General features: G+C 36.7%; 1 long non-coding RNA gene across 1 annotated transcript; it reads right to left on the bottom strand.

Moving 5' to 3' along the window:
• Positions 1-1887: 1887 nt before the first annotated feature.
• Positions 1888-14947, bottom strand: LOC133220133 (uncharacterized). Its single transcript, XR_009727646.1, has 3 exons — positions 14875-14947; positions 4898-5003; positions 1888-1974 (listed from the first exon to the last, which is right to left on the bottom strand). It is a non-coding gene; the product is annotated as an uncharacterized LOC133220133 (long non-coding RNA).
• Positions 14948-20628: the final 5681 nt, after the last annotated feature.

The following is a 20628-nucleotide window of genomic DNA, read 5'->3' as shown; positions in this document are numbered from 1 at the left end:
AAGAACAGGCTGCTCAAAGCCCCATCCAACCTGGCCTTTTCCTTCGAGGACTACAACATTTACAGTTTCACTGTATCTTTTCTGACTGAGAATATAGCTTCAAATTTTTGTCATTAAAGAATGTATAAGATGGCCTTCTGTGTCTTTCTGCACTTTCGGTTTTCCTGTAATATCCAGTATAATTTTTTCCCCTTAATCCCTTAGTTTTTAATAACCTTTTCTTTAATGTCTTTTCATACACAGGTAAAATCATAGCTTCCTCACTGAAAGGTGCAGATTACATTTTTATGAATTTTTCATTTAATTGTCTGTTACTGATTAGATACTTCTGAAAATGTAAGTGTAGGCCCACACCAAGAAGTCCATGTTGAGATGACCCAATATGCGTTTGCTGCACTTATTGATTAACTGGAACATTTATCTTTAGTGACAGCTATGATTATGATAATCTACAGATCTATATAAATCACATTGTCTAAGGATAGTTTTAGTTTGATGAAGATTTATTCTTAGCATAAAGGAAAAGTTTCCAAGTGTCTGATTATTCAGCCTGTCATATTTTGTAAGGGTGTAAACTGGGACAGTCATTGTCTATTTAATATAGGGATCAACAGTGACATTGTTAAGGTGAAGTTCTTCCACTGATATTCATAGCTGAATCTAGATCTTCTACCACAGCAATCAGCTGTAAAGAACAGATTCACTGTGGAACTTTACGAGCATGGATAAGAAAAGCTACACATGACACACAGAGACTCATCTGTCTATATGTCAGGATTTTGTATGTTTCGCTTATAGCAATATATTGGCATAAGTAGAAGACTATATATATTATTATATTATATTATTGCCTACAGAGCCAAAGATTGCTGAGCCTCCTCTCTTCCTTTCTCTCAAAAATGTGTTTTATTATATGGAAAAAGTAGTAAATATATAGATCTATTATATAATCCATGAATTTAGTACAAATTGAACAGTCAGATTGCAGTTATAGTGCAGATGTTCACTTTATTGGCTAGAAGTCCAATAAAGGCAGTATTTAGAATTTTAAAATATAAATGTGCATTTTCATTTGGAGCACATGCAGAATCAGGTAAATGGGTGCACATGGAAATTATTTAAAAGCATTTCTATTTGCAAAATCCCTGTATAACAGAACACATGCCCAGAACTCTGGTTGCTTTCCATTTTCAAATTGCCTATAAAGTTGGAAGCATTTCCATAATTTTAAATTGCCCACATAACATAGGAGGGATTGGAATTATGGTTGCTCCTCAAATTTGTTTTTATAAGCACCTGAATTTGGAACCGATTCAAATGACATATTAATATGTGCTGGGTCAGGCCATGCTGATTTAATTTACAAAATGTATTTACCAAGAAAGGGGGAAATTTAAAGAAGTGGAAAATATAATAAAATATGAAACTAGATGGCAGAAATGCACCCACAGAGTATAGCTGTGAGGTAAGTCAACACTGAAGGGCAAAGTGTAAGACTTTTTGGGTTACTGATGCAAAGATGCTGAAAAAGCTCATGAAAGCATGTTTCTTTCTCTTGAGAAACACACAGACCCATGTCAAGTGATCTTCTGAGTATCTGGCAAGTTGAAAAACATTTTTACTGAGCACACAAGACATGAGCTGAACAATAGTGCGTACAAACGTCAGCAAATAATTTGACTGATACATTTTGAAATTGATATAGACCCAGCATATTGAAATCATTTAATCATTAAAAAGGACCATTGATTTCAGTGTTTGATGTGCTTACGCATTGCACATAGACCTAAAGATCTTTTTCACATGATCATAAGGAAGGTGCTATGCAATATACAAGGAGGAATATTGCCACCCACTAAATTGCCAACAGTGCTTTCTGTAGCACCTGTAGGGACCTTGGAATTTCTCCAGCCAATCTGACCCCTGCCCTACACTGGCAAGTTTGTGGAAACCAGGCTGAAAGCTTCAGGCTACCTGGAAAAAAGTAAAATCACCAAATGTAAGGTACTCTGTCTGTATGAATTTATTTACGGACTGACATAAACTTCAATGAAAAACTCCATGAATGCTGAAAGCAATATTAAAAAAGTGAAATTATGATTATAAGGTGCTGAATTTTCTATATTTCTGATTATTAAAAAAAACACCTTCTATTAAAGCAAAGCAGGTATTTCAACCAATAAAACAGCACATTAAATCATAGAATAAGAAATTACCAAAGCAGTGCAAATAACTACTTGAAAAAATGAAAAGCAGAAAGAAACCAATCAAGCAAGACCCAAGAGAATCCACAGGTAGAGAAAGGAAAACTCCTTTCAGGTAAATGGGTGCCTAGCAAAGGTTTGCCTGAAACCTTGCACTGTGATTAGAGAGGTGCATGGAAGGAGAAGTCAGCGTGGATCAGTCGCCAGCAACTCCATTAGCCATGTTCTTTAGAGTTTTATCACCTTTTTCTCATTTAAAGATGTATTCTTTTAAAAGTTACATAGATTAACAGAGATAGAAATTAGTCCTGAAACTTGGCTATGGAAACATAATGTTAAAATACCAAGGCAGAGAAATGTTTGGGAAGGAGCTGGAGTAGCAAATAGCGATACTCTAGATAACATAGTTTAATAAGCCATTAATATAATTAATTGATTGATAATGAATCAGTGCAGCAATAGCATGTTATGTGTTTAATCAGAAGATACAAGTTCATAAGAGGGCAATTCTGCTATGTTTTTTTCCCCTCAATAATGCTTTTTATTAAAATTCAATACATAGTTTGTTCATCACGCCTTCCTGTTTGTGTGATTATCTTTGTCATACCTGAAATGTCGCACTCATCAGTTTATTATCTTTGTCATAATTGGTTTGTCTGGAAACAGAGTCAAGAAGTAAGTGAAATCTAAACTAGCTCACATCAAAGTAATAATGAGAAGGAAAGACTCAAATATGAGTAAAATTCATTCAGTGTGAATACACTAAGACTTTAAATATATCTATCTAGAGAAGTATTTGCCCAAAATCCCATCATTATATTTTGTGGACGATATGTTATGAGATACAAGTAGAGGACCTTTCTGCAACGCACATAGTGCTTTTCTCATACAGGGCCATCACTCGTTGATGCGAGTATGGGTGTACTTGAATGCAGATTAGTGTGCATCACTCAGTTTAGATTACATCTAGAAATACTTGTTTCTATTAGGGACAGTCTAAAAAGAATAGTATTTTTAGATTATTTTTGAATGTTTTTTGCAGAATGAAGCAAGTATAAAGGGTTTTCACAAACAACTGCTCTTTTGAAATAACTTTGCAAAAAAATGGAATGTTGTTACTTTGGGTTGGGTTTTTTTATATAATTTTAGAAGGAACAAATATAAGGACAAAGGATTAAATGTTCTTATAATTTATATTTTGGAGAATATCAGGACGCATTCTTGTACAAAGAAAAGCTCAGCTGAAAAGTGTATGCTAAGGGACTAATATTGCTGTACAGTTTTCCTGAGACAACAAATGAATGGACAAGTTTTGCTAGTGATTGCTGTTTTGTGAAGTTTTTATAGTAATTCCATACACTTGGGGTCACATCCTCCAAAGTGTCCCTGCCATGGCAAACTGATTTTCAAAGGAATTCGACATTTACTGATACACCAAAAGAAGCCAGTAGGTTTTCAGAGGTGCTCAACATAATGTGTGCTCTCAGAGGAAGACAGTATGCAGCTGATCTGAGTACATGCTGCAAACTCATTGATTTATAACTATTCTCGTTTCTCTGCGAACCATTTCAAGGAAGAGAAAAACTGAGGAGGCAAACTGGAAGAAGAGAGAGATACAACTATTGCTTTTGGATGCGGTATTACTGGTGGCACAGTGTGTTCTGTTCAGAGAAAGCTGCGGGAGATTACTTTGCTTCCCTTCAAACATTTTGAATATATTCTAAATGTAAAAACAGATCTCTACTTCTGACATTTTCCCCTCCCTTGGTAAAATAAATGTTATTTGATTTGGCACATTGGTCATCTTACTTGTAAATGCCTCTATCCTGTTTAGATACTAGTAGACAGCTTATGCTTGAATAAAAGGTCCTTAGAAATAAGAAAGAAGAAAGAAAAAAAGTGGTAGGAGAAAGTCAGTAAAATATACAAAAAGGTCAAGTTTTATGCCTTCACTACTGATTGTCTGTAACTGCTACAAGAAGCAGCTTTGTATGTCTGTATGCACAAAATAGTATATTTTTAAAATATAGAATGCATAGCAAATCAATGTATGCGTGTCAATATATACATGTGTATTTGATTATATGTACATAAAAATAATTGTTGATATATGTATGTATATGCATATGCATATATTTCAAAGTTTACTTCTAAGCAAATTTGTTTTCTCTCCACCTACTTTCTGTCACCTTGTCAAAGGCAACTTATGATCCTTGTGACAGAACCATACCTGGAAACTGGAGCCATTGTGGCATTTCTACTTTGGATGCTGACAGGATTTGTACAAGCTCACTCATGCAACACAACAGCCCTGGCCTTTGGGGTCATTTAAGCCTCCCCAGATTTTGTATATGTGAATTCTACTTCTACTGCATGGATTTAAGCCTGTAGGACTGTGACAGCAAAATTGGATGTGACCCTTTCTTTTTTACTTTTTTGTCTTTATTCATTCTCAAAGTTGGAGGGATGACTATGATGCTTTTTTCTTTTGTTTTGAACTGCTATGGAATTTAAAATTGCATTTGAAAATATGTTCAGGAGAGAGGAACTGTATCTCCTAAATAGTCACAAAATAGGTAACTGTAATGAAGTGGAAAGCTACAGAGAAATTTCAAAACAAAATAAAAGCAAGCTTGTATTGATTGAAAAAGTATAATCCAGGTGTCAGCTATCCCAAGGACACCTATATTTACCTTTCCATGTTGTTTGAAGTCTGACGAGTGTGCACTGTCACCAGACAGCTGCAAGGGCTGGAAATTCACATCTTGTCTGCACACAGGGATGGAGTTCAAAGCAAAACTGAGTTTGGAAATTAAAGAGGAGAAATTGGGTTTGCCACTGTTTGACATAATGTAGATTTTTTTAAGGTGTAGAAGTAGAGTAACAGACTAGTTATTTCATGTAGTCACTCACATGAACTGAAAGTCAGGTGACTCCCAAAGGCTCTGCTGGCTGTGTGGTTCATAGGGGTTCCACTGATATTAGAACAGTTTTGAGGCATGAAAGAATTTAACAGTAAAGACGGACTGTATGAGCTCTGGGAGAATCAAAACCCAATCACACTTGCATTTTTGCTGGGGAAGGAAAAATGACTGAGTGTAGTTTAAGACATTCACTTTTTTTATTTCACCTTAAACCTTTATTTTTACAATTTCATGATTTATTTTTCCAGGTGTTTTCAAAATTTTAAATGCAGATCATATAGAAGCCAGTAGCAGCTTTTGAAAGAAGGCATTGACATAAGGCCTTGACACTAGGACATTCTCTTCTGTAGTCACAGAAAAAATGAAAAAAAGATTAATTTCCCTTTATTTTTTCGAAGTATGGTTCCCCAAAATTTTGCTCATTGAAAGTGTATGATACTCAGAAAGAGGTCATGTGTCTCCAACAGTTCCTTAAAACCAGGGAGCTTGAGTCTCCATCCCTATGCTTCTGCCCTTGATGGTATAGTATCTTATCATAGTCCATCATATCTTGTTGACCTGGTCAAAGTCATCAGCTAAGCCAAGGAGGGAGTGACAGGACAAGGGGTAATGGGTTAAAACTTAAACAGGGGAACTTTAGACTGGATATAAGGAAGAAACTCTTTCCTGTTAGGGTGGTGAGGCACTGGAATGGGTTGCCCAGGGAGGTTGTGAATGCTCCATCCCTGGCAGTGTTCAAGGCCAGGTTGGATGAGGCCTTGGGTGATATGGTTTAGAGCGAGGTGTCCCTGCCCATGGCAGGGGCGTTGGAACTTGATGATCTTAAGGTCTTTTCCAACCCTAACTATTCTATGATTCTATGATTTCCTATAGGACCTGATGTTTAGAACATACATTCTTAAAATTAGTTTCCCTGTTATAAGGTCATGATCAACCTGTTCGATTTGACATAGCCGTCCCTCCTTACTAAGGGAAGCCTTTGGAGGGACTGTTCTTTGCAGTGTACATCAGTATTGCTGGACTTGACAGAAAATCTGAAGAGTCTTACTACTTGAATAATATATCTCTATTATAATATCTTTAATATATCTCTACGATAATACCTCTAATGTCTTGGTGGACTGAAACAGTGTCTGGAAAGACAAAATAGTTGATTACTCCTTTCCTGAATCTTGAGAGCTGATGATCAGCAACATCTTGGATAGCATCAGCTTTTTGCACATTTTTTTATGGTTTGACACCAAACCAAAATGTGTGTCCCCACCTCCTTTTTCCCTTTAAAAAAATGTAAGAAAACCACAAACACTAACAGAAGATTAAGAAAAAATCCACTGCTTAGGCACCATTTTTCACACATTCACAATGTTTTTTGACCCTTTAAAAATCTTTGGTGTCAGTATCTGCTCTTGCTCAGATTCTTAAAAAAGCATATATTTTTGGGGAAGAGATTTTCAATGACCAGGAGGCATTTAATGGAGAACTATATTAAGTAAGCTTGAATAGACAATGTTGTTTGCTTTCTTAAACTTTGGGAAGTACAATACAGGCACTCCCTGTATTCCCTTTGACATGCTTGATTCAATTTCAAATCATCTTAAGTGAGATTCTGACATGCCAGAAATGCACAGGACTTCAATACTATCCCAGGACATCCAGCCAGTTGACTGTAGTTCACGGATCAACATAAGCAAGAGCACAGACATGTTTTTTTAATTTCTGCTAAACACATGTTGTGAGTAATTTAGAACTGGAGGTGCATAACATTTCTGTTTAGTGATCTCTGGTTAATTATCTGCTCTGAGTATCCCATATGTTTGTTTTAATCAGATTTTTTTGTTCTAACAGTGCAACAATGTTCCAATTAGAAGAGAATACACTTTAAAACAATTATGTATGAACAATTCTTTTTATGCTAAAATCCAAGAGCCACAGAGGTTATTGTGTGAAATTTATGCATATATACATATTTGACACACTAGCTGAAAGATAAAATTACTTTCTTCATTCTTTTAAAAATATTGACCTGGAACAAAATATATTTAGCTGAAGGGTTGGTTGTTATTTATTTTTCAGTAATGAATCAAAATAAAACCAAGCAAAAGCAAAGGGATTTTTTTTTATTCCTTCGACCTGTGGAAGTCTATATGTGATTGCTGTTAATTGTGACTCCAGCACAATCTCATGCTACAGGAGAGCAAGGAATATCTTTTTTTTTTTTTCCTTTTTTTTTTTTCTCTCCTTTTTTTCTGTCAATTTACAAAAATTCTGCCACATTACAGTCTGGGGGAAGGGGTTTATTCAGTTTTATGCATGGCTAAATGAAATATCTGAGAGCTGAGCTCATGTACTTCTTATGAGAAAGGATTATTGAAATTGCTCAAGGAGCAAGATTCAGACTGTATAAATTCACTTAACATCACCCAGACCTACAGTTACTTTTTCCCAGGCAAGTGCCCAAACCCCTCAGCAGAATCCATGCCCTCTCTTCCCCTTTGCTGAAGCCGAATCACTGCAGCCACTGCCCATAGACCTAAGGATCTGGGGGCCAGAGGGATCATGAGCCTTTTCTACCACTTAATGGTGAGACCTCTTGGCTAAGAGTAGCAGAACACATATGGGTTCCTGCTCCTGATACTAGTTTTACACCCAAAAATTGTGTTGTTGCTGGTTTAAAAAAAAAATAGAGTTTTAAAGCAAGGAGGAACATTCTCCAGGGCTCCCCCTCCTTCAGTGTATCCCTCTCTCCATTTTCCTTTTGAATAAAAAAGATTCAGAATAGAAGCATTTTCATGGAACATTGTTATTTTGACAGTAGAGTGATTTTTGACAGAAAGCTGCTTCACTGGAGGGTTTTGTCCCTACCATCTGTAGTGAAGAGCAAGTTGTTATATCAACATGAAGATACAATCAGGAATGGAATAGAAAAGACCTAGTGGACAACAGGGCTCTGATGTTACAATATTGGTCTAAGCTTTTCATGTATGTAAGCATTACTGAATTTAGAGTTCTTCAGGGAATGCCCAGTTGCAGAAATCCAGGGGTAAGATCCTTGCTTACAGAATGACTCAATGTGAAATGAAAAAAAGGAAAGTGTTACCTGCACATATTGTAACCTCAGCTTTGAGATTCTCTGTACCTTGTTAAAGTTAAAAAATAAGCAAACAGTTGCAGAAGACAGCTGATGGCCAATCAACTTTTAAAGCCTGATAGGGTCTGCAATCTGTTCCTAGAAATACATTCGGATACACATTGCACTCCTCAGTCTGGCTACGGAGACTGGTGAGAGGCATGTGTATGAAATTAAGGAACTTAGGAAATGAGAAGGAAAGAACCCTTTTGCAGTGGAAGGCATACTCAGATTTATGGAATATTTTGTTATAAAGGAGGCCAAAAACCTTCACTTTTTTATCAACTGGAGGCATGAAATAGTAAAAAACCCTAAAGGAATTAGGTGCACAATTGCTACTGAATTCTGAAAGAAAGTTCTTGGAAAATACTGGACTTTATTCCCAAATTTTCTATTGCAACACAACCTATTTAATGCATGGAGACAAGGCATCAGGAAAAAATCAGTTATTGTCATGTCATCTAACAAGGAACAGTAGAAGATAATTCTTAAAATCTATTCTAAAGACAGCCTGAAACCCAAGCAAGATAATAATGACCATATACTGATAAAGAAGGTAGAATTTCAATATGATAGAAATAGTTTCTAATGCAATATTTTACAAGATATATTCAAAAGAATTTTAAAATCCTGGAGCTATGGAAACCAATGGCAACAATCCCATTGGCTTTAATAAGCCACCAATTTCAGTATAAGATTTTTAAATTAGGGGCAAAGATAATGAAAAATCTTATCTCTTATGATTACAGGCCCCTTTACTGAATGGCTATTTATTAATCTTTAACTTCCTCCATCTCTTCTTCATAGTATGTAATATCTATTTCAAGAATATGTGCAGAACAGACATACAGATAACATTTTCAGTATAAAGTAATGAATCAATCAATTGAGATGAAACTTTTTTAATGATGCTGAAGAAAATGAAGATCAGCTATGTGTATTTCTTCATTTACTATGTTTGGCTCACAGGGAGTATTTTTATGAGCTTCAGAGCCCATCCAAAACCAGAAAATACTGAAAATCAGTCCAAGAAGTTTCCCTAAATGTCACAACATTTTCCATACAATTCCAGGAGAACAGAGTAATTTGATCTTTAAAAATTTACTGGAATTCTTGTAGGAAACAATTCTGACCAGATCTTCTGCTCCTGTAAATTAACCTATCTGCATTGATTTTGCTGACATTTTACTTCTTTGCACCAGGTCTTTCCCAAGTCTCTTTTAAACTTCCTTTAATTTGCATAGGATTCACCTTTTCCTTAAAGGAAATGTGCAAGACTGTATTTTGAGATATTCAACACTTAAATAAAAAGGTCCCAGGCACCTTCTTTAACTAGACCTTCTCTGAGCAAGAGGTTGAACCTGGAGGTTCCTTCTGTCCTAACATGGCTCTGATTCAGACTCTCCTCTTATTCTAGGATTAGAGAAATTAATTTACTATACCAATAAGATTTTATGTGTTCTTCCCTCCCCCCTTTTTTTCTCTAAGAAATATTTTTGAATCGTTATTCTTTTAAACTGAATTGGTTATATGGAAATGAATGGTCAACTTCTGCTTAGATTATTTCTTTTTTAAACTACAGATTGTGAGAGTTACTTATAGTGGGCAGAGTAATAAGCTGGTTTCCAGCTTTCTATAAGCAAATACAGGGTACAGGACATGTTTCTTTGAAACTGTGTTTTAAAACAAGTGTCTGGAAAAAGGTGTTTTATAACTACTGGAAAATTTACAGTAATACATTTCACGTTTGTGATAAGCATTACTTGTTCATTAAAGAGAATCAAGGTTAAATCCTTCAGGAAATGCTCTGGAGCTGTATATTTTTAAAATATCCCTTAATAAAACCACAGAAATGTTCTATATTTCACAAAATATTTATTACATGCCATTAACTGAAAACAACACCATCAAAGCTGTGGGAAAGAGGCATATGAGAATCCTAACAGTGATATGGAATTATTTTGCTTGCAGGGTTTCCATTTCCAAATCTACCATAACATAACAAAATGTGGAGAGAAAATCTATCAACCCTGAATCACTGTTTCAGAATCTTGCTTTTCACGCTGGAGTTAAGCTACCTAAAAAACAGGAGTAAAGGGGATGAATACCTCCAGTTGCTTTAAATTCTTGTTAAACACATTTATACGCTATCAGTTACATGAAAAAGGCAAGTGTTTGCTTTAATCATTTATTATTTTAGCTTGGAAAGTATGTGAAAGTGTTTCATGGGACCAAAATTAAAACAAAGCTAAATGCCTGGAACATTAATATTAACATTATAACATTGTAGGTGGCATTAATTACTGAAAGGACCATTGAAAATTCCTGCATTTTTCAATCTGTGAGCAGCAGTGTCTCATAATGTGCATTATTTTCTTGTAAGACTATAGGCCCAGAATCAGTTTACTAGATAAAATGTCCATGTGTATCTATTCATTTGTCACTTTTGACTTTATAATTGTGAGGGAAAAAAACGTTAATTTTAAGGTACACATAGCAGAAGGCAAAAACTTCAAATGTTACCCCACAATTTCCAGTCTAATTGGTAATTTGAAACTTTTATGTGTGTAAAATTCAGATCTGGATACATATGTCAAGGTTCTGCAAAATATTTGATGGTTCTTAATAAGTCCAGAAGTTGAAATGGTTTAGAGAAGCCAGCAATACTCTTGACAATTCCTTTCATGTCAACTGAATCTTGACTTGTTTTTCTAGGAAGGCTATTTGATTTTGAAAAATAAGATTAGCGTTTGATGTTGAAACCACTGGGTTTGCAGAAAAACTATCATAATTATGATAATCCTATTTGAAATTTATAAAATGATATTATGGAATCCAGATATGCCAGTACACCCTGTTTTTCAATGAATTTTTTAAATCTCCAATATAATCCTTCAGCTTAATCCTTTGCTTCCTGTGCTCTTTTTTTTGGGAATTTTGGTGTGATAGAGGCAGTGAATATTTCATCCTTATCTATCTCCAGCATCCAGTATTTGCTCATTTTCTGTGTGAGGCAGTGGACAAAATTTTTCTTTTGCCTGAATTCTGATATATCTGCATAACCTTTCTAACTTAGAATCATAGAATCATGGAATAGTTAGGGTTGGAAAGGACCTTAAGATCATCTAGTTCCAACCCCGTTGACATGGGCAGGGACACCTCACACTAAACCATGTCATCCAAGGCTCTGTCTAACCTGGCCTTGAGAAACACCAGGGATGGAGCATTCACAGCTTCCCTGGGCAACCCATTCCAGTGCCTCTCCACCCTTACGGTAAAGAACTTCTTCCTTATATCCAATCTAAACTTCCCCTGTTTAAGTTTGAGTCCTTTACCCCTTGTTCTATCACTACAGTCCCTAATGAATAGTCCCTTCCCAGCATCCTTATTAGGCCCCCTTCAGATAGTGGAAGGTTGCTATGAGGTGTCCATGCAGAACCTTCTCTCCTCCAGGCTGAACAGCCCCAACTTTCTCAGTCTATCTAGGTCTAAGGCAATTGGCAATGGAGATTCTTCACAGAAAGCTTTGCTAGAAAGGTAGAGGTCCTTAGTGAAGTGTTTATGTCCTCCTTAGACCTTTAAAAATAATGTCATTGTCCATCAGTCTGACAAAGAGGGATATGATGGTGAAGTCATGTTTCTGCTCCCATATTCTTTTCCTTTCTGAGATGCACCAGTGGCAGAAAAAGCACAACATTGCCATCTACTTTTGAACACACTCATGAAATGCTGCCTTTACCCAGTTCAATGTCTTCGTCTCCCTCACTGTGACAGAGTTGTCTTGGTGATATTTTTCTGTAGCTGGGCCATTTTTACACATTGGAAAGACTTCGGTAAGTACAATATCTTGCCCATCAAGATTTACATTTGAAATAGTTTAAGATTAAAAGAAATCTATTTAGGTAACTATGTAACTGAAGACAAGGGATTTTGATCACAGCAGGCAGTGTGGGAGAGTAAAAGACTGTGCAAAGGATAAGTGATATTGGGAACTTCTCTGTGCTTTTTTATATCTCCATTTAGCATAAGAATAACTGATGCAGAGGAAAAAGAAAACATGTGGTATATTGGATGCGTTCCAGACAAGCGAAGAAAAAGTCTAAAAGAGATTGACTGGAATTAGTGGAAACACATCAAGTCTAAAGTTCTAAAAGAATATGATCCTGATTGGGAAACATATGCTTGAGGATTTCATCTTAAGGAGGAAGAGAAATACAGCTTGAAAGTCGTTGGCCCAGATTCCTGTTGGATATCTATCTATACCTGCATGCAATTGAAATAAAACACTGCCATCTACTCCAATGAGGCACACTGATAAATACAGCTTGCTGATCAGGCAATCTGTTGGTCTGCTATAAGCATTCATGAACCCTAATTTCTGATCCCTATGGTGTTTAAAGTCTTCTCCACATGGGTCCTTACTTGGGCAAAAGGTATGGATCTTAGTTATATAAATTCAAGCTAATCGATGTCTGAAGTTTACCTATGTCCGTGTCACTGGCATGAACTGACTCTTCACTAAGCCTGGAATCAAATCCTCTCACAATTTTTGTCAAATCAAAAACATTCACCAATTTGAACAGTTTTGTATTTACATCAGGAAGACCTACATGGTTTTGGTAAATACTGTATTTTGTCACATGAGATCTCTCTTGAAATCCTTATGCCTATAGTCTGTAGAAGAAAGAATAGAATTTTAAAGACATCAAAAGCTGAATAGGCAAATTCTTGCAATAAAATATTATATCTGACAAAAAAAAAGAATCTGTCTCAGCTTCAAAAATGGATGTAGTTGAGAATGAAAGGAAAGCAAAGGTGGGGTTTTTGCATTGGTTGTTTTGGGGTTGGTTTTGACACTTTTGTCTTTTTTTGGTGCTTTTGGTGTTTTTTTTACAAACTCTAAACACTAAATTATATTTTAAAATCTAAATTCAAAACTAGTGTTTATTTCAAGTCAGATAATTTTTTCCTTCAACACATATTATATTTTACTTTGAAAGGAAAATTCTTTTTTTTTTTATTATAGAGTGTTACACAAATTTCCTCAGGAGTTTAAGAAATGTACTTAAAAATCCAATTGTTTCTACAGTGATTATTACATTGACACTGTTCAAATACTTGTACATTGATTCAATCCACCCTTCTTCACTGCTAAGACCATTCATGTGAAGGGAAATATAAGTAAATATTGCTCTTTGACACCTCAGGTTTGCAAGAATTCAACAGTGTTCAACCCCAAATATTTTCATCATAGTATAGGTAGAATTAGTAACTATTTACATGAATTGAAACCTAGCAGCTGACATAACAAGAGAGAGTACCATATTGTACAAGTCAAACCCAGGAGATTTGGGCCAAATTTGTATTGAGTGTCACCTGATATAGATCTGTTGGATTCAGCACAGCTACATATATTTATAGTAGATTAAGCAGTTTTATTTATAGGACTATTTCATTCAATTTGGAGCTGGTTAACAAGCTCAGAAGTGGACATGCACGTATATGTTTATTTTATCTATGCATGTATGAGCATGTGTATCATGGAGCATGAACTATTGTATCACAGTATCACAGTATGTTAGAGATTGGAAGGGACCTCAAAAGATCATCTAGTCCAATCCCCCTGCCGGAGCAGGAACACCTAGATAAGGTTACACAGGAACGTGTCCAGGTGGGTTTTGAATGTCTCCGGAGAAGGAGACTCCACAACCTCCCTGGGCAGCCTGTTCCAGTGTTCCGTCACCCTCACTGAGAAGAAGTTTCTTCTCAAGTTCTTCTCAAGTGTACTATGTAGCCCTGGTGTATTAGGTCAGTGAGAAGCCACTGCTGTCAATTACTTCATTTGATGGTAGGGAGCATACTTGTTATTTTTCTCCATCACTGAGAAAGTCTTGAAACAGTGAGCTCAGAAGCAGAAGTCAAAGAAACAATAGGCTATATGTATTACTGGAATTCCTGTAAGCCATTGCTTTGAACTCTTATGGTTTGACAATATTAATTTAAAGCAACGGGCTGCGCAATGTCATGTCACATATCATTTGCACTTTGTGTAAAATTATAAAGAGCATGGACATGTGTGTGTTTATCCTCTGTAGTTTATAAATCAGATTAAGTTCAGAAAAGCAAGCAGTAGTTTCGGATGCCTGAGTTAAATTTTAAAAACTAGCTGGATATCCAACAGTGAACACATTCCTGGTGAAAATATCAGTGAGTTATTAAACTATAAATTTAATCTTAAAATTCTATATTTCTAGTAATGAATATCAGCTTCTTGTGAGCTTTTTTTTACTGTTCACAGTATTCTGATCAGTAAAATGAACATTGGAAGTGCTGGTGCTGACAATGGAAAATAGGTGCTAAATACAAATCATGGCACAATGAAATCAGGAAAAGTAAATGAAGATTTTTTCTATAAAAACATTATAAAGCCATTTTATAGCAGAACCAGCTTACAATAGATAGTCAAATTTTAACAGCTGTTGCCAAATTAGGTAAAAACTTTGATAAAAAATTTGTTAATTATATGATCTAGGCTTCACAGGCAGCCTAAACCAGTCAGAAATAGAGAGAATCATAGATTTGAGGAGATTATTGGTATTTTTATTACAATAAGACATACCTGACAGAAGCCTGAAACTTAGGAAATAGCACAAGATTAATTCCAGGTAATACAGGGTGGAAATAACTTAAACTGGAAGAGACAAAGGACAGAGAAAGCATCAGTCTTATTTTACAGGATGCAGAGTTTACATAAGAAATTTTCTAGGATCCTTAACTGTATATCCCAGGTTTCTTCATATTGGAATGGAAGAAATAAGTAACCCCTGTGTGCACTTCATTCTTTTCTACAATAGGTGTTCAATGTAAACTCCTAAGAGTCTTGAAGGTGCAGACAATCTGAGCCATGGGAGAGGACATGCCTTGTGTTAGACTGCTAAATGACTAAGTGTCTCAGGCAGGGTGTGGAGTTATGCATCCACATCACATACTGCCACAAGCAGGACTTCTAGTCCATTTCTTCCTCTCAGAGATGTCCTGTCCCTTGGTTTAGAACAATATCTGAGGCAAGAATCTGTTTTTGCTGAAACTTTTTCACCTCTTATGAAGTATTTAATATGTACTGAAGTAGAGATTTAAATATGTCTCTCGAGAAAGTATCCCAGTCACTTACAGTACTTTTTCCTTCTCTCTCTTAGACATTATTTTAGGCAAGTTTCAACAAGAGCTACACTTCAGTTTGCTTTATCGTTTGAATATTTAGACAGTGAAGGTATGTTTTGTAGGTTCAAATCCTTGAAGTCAGATTTGAATCTGAGCTATCTAATCTAATGTCAGAGAGCTGTGTGCTGAGTTATTTACTGTGAAAGAAAAGGGGTTTATTTTCTTTTTGCATGGAAGGATTTGCTGGTTAGGTAACTCTCATCTTTTCCTCAGGGTTTCCTTTCTGGGCATAGGCACTTCTTCACTCAAAATTCTGGCTTTTCTGAATTCCATCATCAAGTGCTTATTTTTTTTCTCTTCATTGTGTGGGAAGCTGATGTAACCATTGCAGAGGCTGTGAATTCCACTGGAAGGTTATATATGCAAAATATATCACCTCAAGTATCTAAGTACCCTTAATATGCTCTAATATCTGATATTCCGTAACTGGAAAAGGTTGCCCAGAGAACTGGTAAATGCTCCATCTCTGGCAGTGTTTGAGGCCAGGTTGGACAGAGCTTTGGGTGATATGGTCTAATGTGAGGCATCCCTGTTCGTGGCAGCGGGTTGGAACTAGATAATATAAAGGTCCTTCCCAACCCAAACTATTCTATGATTCTATAATATGGTCTCTAGGAAATATTAAATTCAGGATATGTTTTACACTTCCCTCGTCCACTGACACTGTAACATTACTTTGGTCTCCAAGGACTCCTTCTGCTTGGGGTTGACGAGCATCATTTCCTCTTTTGCAGATCTAGGTCGTACTGAAATTTTGTCTTTGTTGTGGTTTAAGCCCAGACGGCAATCCAGAACCACGCAGCCATTAGCTCACTCCCCCACACTTCTTTCCCCCTTGCTCCCAGAGGGATGGGGTGAAGAATGGAAAGAATGTAACTCCCATGGGTTGAGATAAGAACAGTCCAGTAACTAAGGTATAACACAAATCACTAGTGCTACCACCAATAATAATAATGATAAGGGAAATAGTAAGGGAAGAGAACACAATCGCTCACCACCTGCTAACCGACACCCAGCCTGACCCCAGCAGTGGTCTAGCCCTTTCAGGTAACTGCCCTCAGTTTGCATACCGGGCATGACATGCTGTGGTATGAAATACCTCTTTGTTCAGTTTGGGTCAGATGTCCTGCCTCTGTTTCCTCCTGGCTTCCCCTCCTCCCTGGCAGAGCATGAGACTCAGAAAGTCCTTGGTCAGAGTAAACATTACTGAGCAGTAACTAAAAACATCGGTGTTATCAGCGCTGTTCCCAGGCTGAAAGTCAAAACCACAACACTGCACCAGCTACTGAGAAGGAGAAAAAGGACTGCTACTGCTGAACCCAGGATAGTCTTTTAAAGTAGAGCCACAGAAAAGTGAGTCTGTAGGATTGTAGGACCCTCCCCACTCTATTTTTATATGTGACTTTGGAGGGTGTTTTTTTCCTTGAATGAATCTATTCTCTCACACTGCCTACAGGAATCTGAATCTGAATCCATTATGCCTACTCTCTAGGAGAATACTCGACATGTCCCAGAAACTGCAAGACTGACGCCTTTCTTTTCTGTGGAAACAGCTGTATTTTGCATGGAATACTTACATATTAATTAGGTCAGAACAAGAGAAATATTTTTATTATTTTTAGCAGTTACAGAACTCACCTGAACAAAAATAGTCTGGGGCTCTATTTCTTTTCCTAATCAACAATTCCCTGTTTTATAGTAATTACTTTGTAAGATAAGGGCTTGAAGTAAATGAGGTCACTGTCTTGAGCCCAGTTAAGGTTTAATCATTTTATGTAAAAAGGAGCAATTAAAAAAAAAAAAAAAAAGAAAAAAAGAAAAAAGAATGGGGTAAGTGAACTTCACATTCCTTATAGCTAAAAAGAAAGAACGATCCAGACTTTCTGCTTTCCCTGTAAGTGTCCTAACCCCTGAGGTATGCATTAACAGCAGAACCTGAGAACTCATATGTTAACCAATATTTTGTGCAGAATCTCATTTTCCAAGTGTGTTCAAGAACACTAAGTAGATTCAACCCTACTGGGCAGGAGGTCTTGATCTATGAACTTGAACATGGACATGAGGACAGACGAAATTGAGCAGATGCTTATGGAGGACTGTAGATGGTTGCAAAATACCATGCTAAAAAGAAAATGGGATTATAACACTTCCAAATTTAGGAGAGGTTAAAAAGGTGATCCACGAAGACTTGAATTTTGATTCTTGTATCTACAGATGCAGACCTATAAATACCTTTGTGAATACAGCCAAGAACTCTGCTTCAAGGACAACTGATCAGAAAAAGTGTCTAAGCCACTTTGCAAAGTAGTCAGGAAGCTCTCAAATCACGTATCTGCTTTCAGAGACATCATTCTTAATAGTCTGCTCTTTTTTTAGGAGATTTTTTGAAATGCCAGGAATTAAAGACGGAAGAGTTTCAAGTGGTAAAGTTTCTTATTCTTCTCCCCTTTTCCACTTTTTAACACTTCAGTTTGAGTCCTCTTCGAAGGTATATGACAATAATTTTATTAACTATATTCTTTATAATAGAAAAAAGAGAATCTTATTCTGGTACCTCAATGCTTTATTATTTCACTACAATTCTCTAGATAAGAAAACCTGTTTGGTTTTTTTTACCATTAACAGCAGAGCTAATGGCAAAAGTGTGTAAAACACATTTTCCTTTCAAGAAGAAATGTCAAAGCTTTTCAGACCTCCCCTTTCTCCTTCCCTGTTGGTCCTGCTTATATTATACTACTCCATCTAATCCTGGTGACATGACTGGGAGAAGCCCATGTGTGTTATGACTACCTGACGAGACTATGTCCTGTTTCTCTGTTCTCCAAGTTACCGTCCAGAAAGTCTTACATTTTGCCTGCTATATTGGGTAAATTGGATTAGTTGCTTGATTAAAGATTGTGCTCTGCAGAATCAAATTCTTCCTCTGTGATAAGAAAAAAAATGAAAAAAGGATTTTTTTTTATTTTTATTCTTAAAAGTACAGGCTTTAAAAATATATATAAATTGAAGAAAATCTGTGTGAACTGGTCTTATTCTCCATGAAAAAGAAAAATCTGGGAGGTGGTGTAGTTGAAATTTTCAGTATTAAGAAAGTGAGATAAGTGAAAATATAAAGTAAGCTCGAAGGCTGGGCTCTTGTTATTATTACTTAAAGGGGAAAACTAAAGGACTAAATTGAAATATTAGGTAACAATGAGCAAACAGGGTCTTGGGCAGGGTTGCTCCACTCTCAGAGAAAGAGACATATGGAATAAGTTACTAGTGAAGGTAACTGAAGTACAGTCTCACAGAGATAAAGGGGTACCTAAATCTGTTTCTGGAAGGGAGGACTGACGAATAGGGTGAAAAAAGCAAATAGGCTGGATTAAGCTAAACTATGTTAGGACAGGCATGTCGGCACATAAGAACTTTTTTCTCTCTTTGTAATTCTGCTGTTATTTGCTTTCTTACATTACCAGCCCATAATATCAGATTTGAACTGTCACTTTAACTCTTCACATCTAAGAATTTCCCCTGTGCTATTCAATCCCCAGTGCATCAGTGAATTCTTCCTGGATAATTCAGACACTCGGGACCAGTACAATGGTGTGTTCTTGGTATGCAAGTGTTGTGAAGCAAGCGATAGACAACTAAGGTGAGATTCTTCTCACCTAAGTACTGTATAAGCATCTGCTGCTGAACAGATACTCTCTTTGCAGTAACTGGACAGAAAAAGGCATATTTTAGCAAGCCATCTGAACTATTTTAGCAGGATGAGATAAAGCGGGCCATAAAAGTTTAGAATTCTCATCACTGAATTTAAAAACAGCATAGGAAAAGTCAAACAGACAGAAATCTAAGCCTTAGAGGCCTACAGTTATTTACATGAATTGACACCAGTCTTGATGCTATGTCAAGGAGCAAAACTATTTCCACCTGAGTTACCTGAGGCTACTTCAGCAACCCTGAGATGGACTGTGATGCATTTGACAGTGGACCTGAGAAAGTAGACTTGCCTTGAAACCAGCCCAGGGAAACCAGCATAAAGCTGCTCCAGCTTAGAAGCAGTTTGATGACTTTGGTATAGGTCTCGTATGTTTCCATTTGGTTTGGAGAAAAATCATTTCCCTGAGTAGCACTCCACTGGGTTGTGTAGATGTAACCTGCAATAAAAATTAAATCCTTTCACAAGAAATAATGCCTAATGCTCAAGTGCTCTGCTGGAAATATGTTTCAGTTTACCTATAAAGACCACTTTCTCCTGCATATTCTTTTTATGTTCTGTATCTTCTAAGCTTCAGAATAAATTCAAGAGCAGATAGATTCAGGAGGGCTGTGAATAGTTATATTTTCTCCATCTCATCTGCTGAAGGATTTAGGATGGGACAGATGCTAGAGATGGGATACCACTTTTGCACACTGGGGAGTGTTACCATTTTCTGCCTTTAGGCATCAAAACTTTAATGATTCAGTTCTGCTTAGACACTCTAGTTCATGGTTTTCAAAATTCAGAAGGCAATTCAGAGCGTGTGGGTCTCATGAGTCCTTGCCGGGATCATAGGATGGTAGAATCAGCCAGGTTAGAAAAGAACCTTTATGTTCATCAAGTCCAACCACTACCCCAAAACTGCCTAGTTCACCACTAAACCATATCACTGAGGGCCTCATCTACAAGGTTTTTTAACGCTTCCAGAGATGGTGATTCTACCACTGTCCCGGGTAGCCTGTTCCAATACCTGATCACGGTCTCTGAAGTTTTCCTAATACCCAGTCTAAACCTCCCCTGGTGCAGCTTGAAGCCATTATCTCTTGTCCTGTCACCTGTTACTTGGGAAACCAGCCACCTCCTTACTCCTTCCATCTTTCAGGTAGTTGTAGAGAGCGATAAGGTCCCCCCCTTCAGTTCTCCAGACTAAACAACCCAAGTTCCCTCAGCCATTCCTCATCAGATTTATTCTCCAGCTTTGTTGCCTTTTTCTGGATCTGCTCCAGCACCTCAATGTCTTTCTTGTAGTGAGGGGCCCAGAACTGAACACATTGAAGCAGCAAGACTATACAAAACACCTGAATATCCAAAAGAGAGTAATTAGAGCCAAGTTACAAGTCTAGATTATCAGACACATGGACATGGCACTAAGAGAAAAGAATGAGAAATACTTGCTCTCAAGTAATC

This window comes from Neopsephotus bourkii, unplaced genomic scaffold (assembly GCF_033783945.1).
Source record: "Neopsephotus bourkii isolate Nb327-2 ecotype Australia unplaced genomic scaffold, CSIRO-AGI_Nbou_v1 NB_1423, whole genome shotgun sequence".
Lineage (NCBI taxonomy): Eukaryota > Metazoa > Chordata > Aves > Psittaciformes > Psittacidae > Neopsephotus > Neopsephotus bourkii.
Note: the sequence above shows the minus strand (reverse complement) of the source record. Positions and strands in the feature narration are given on the sequence as shown.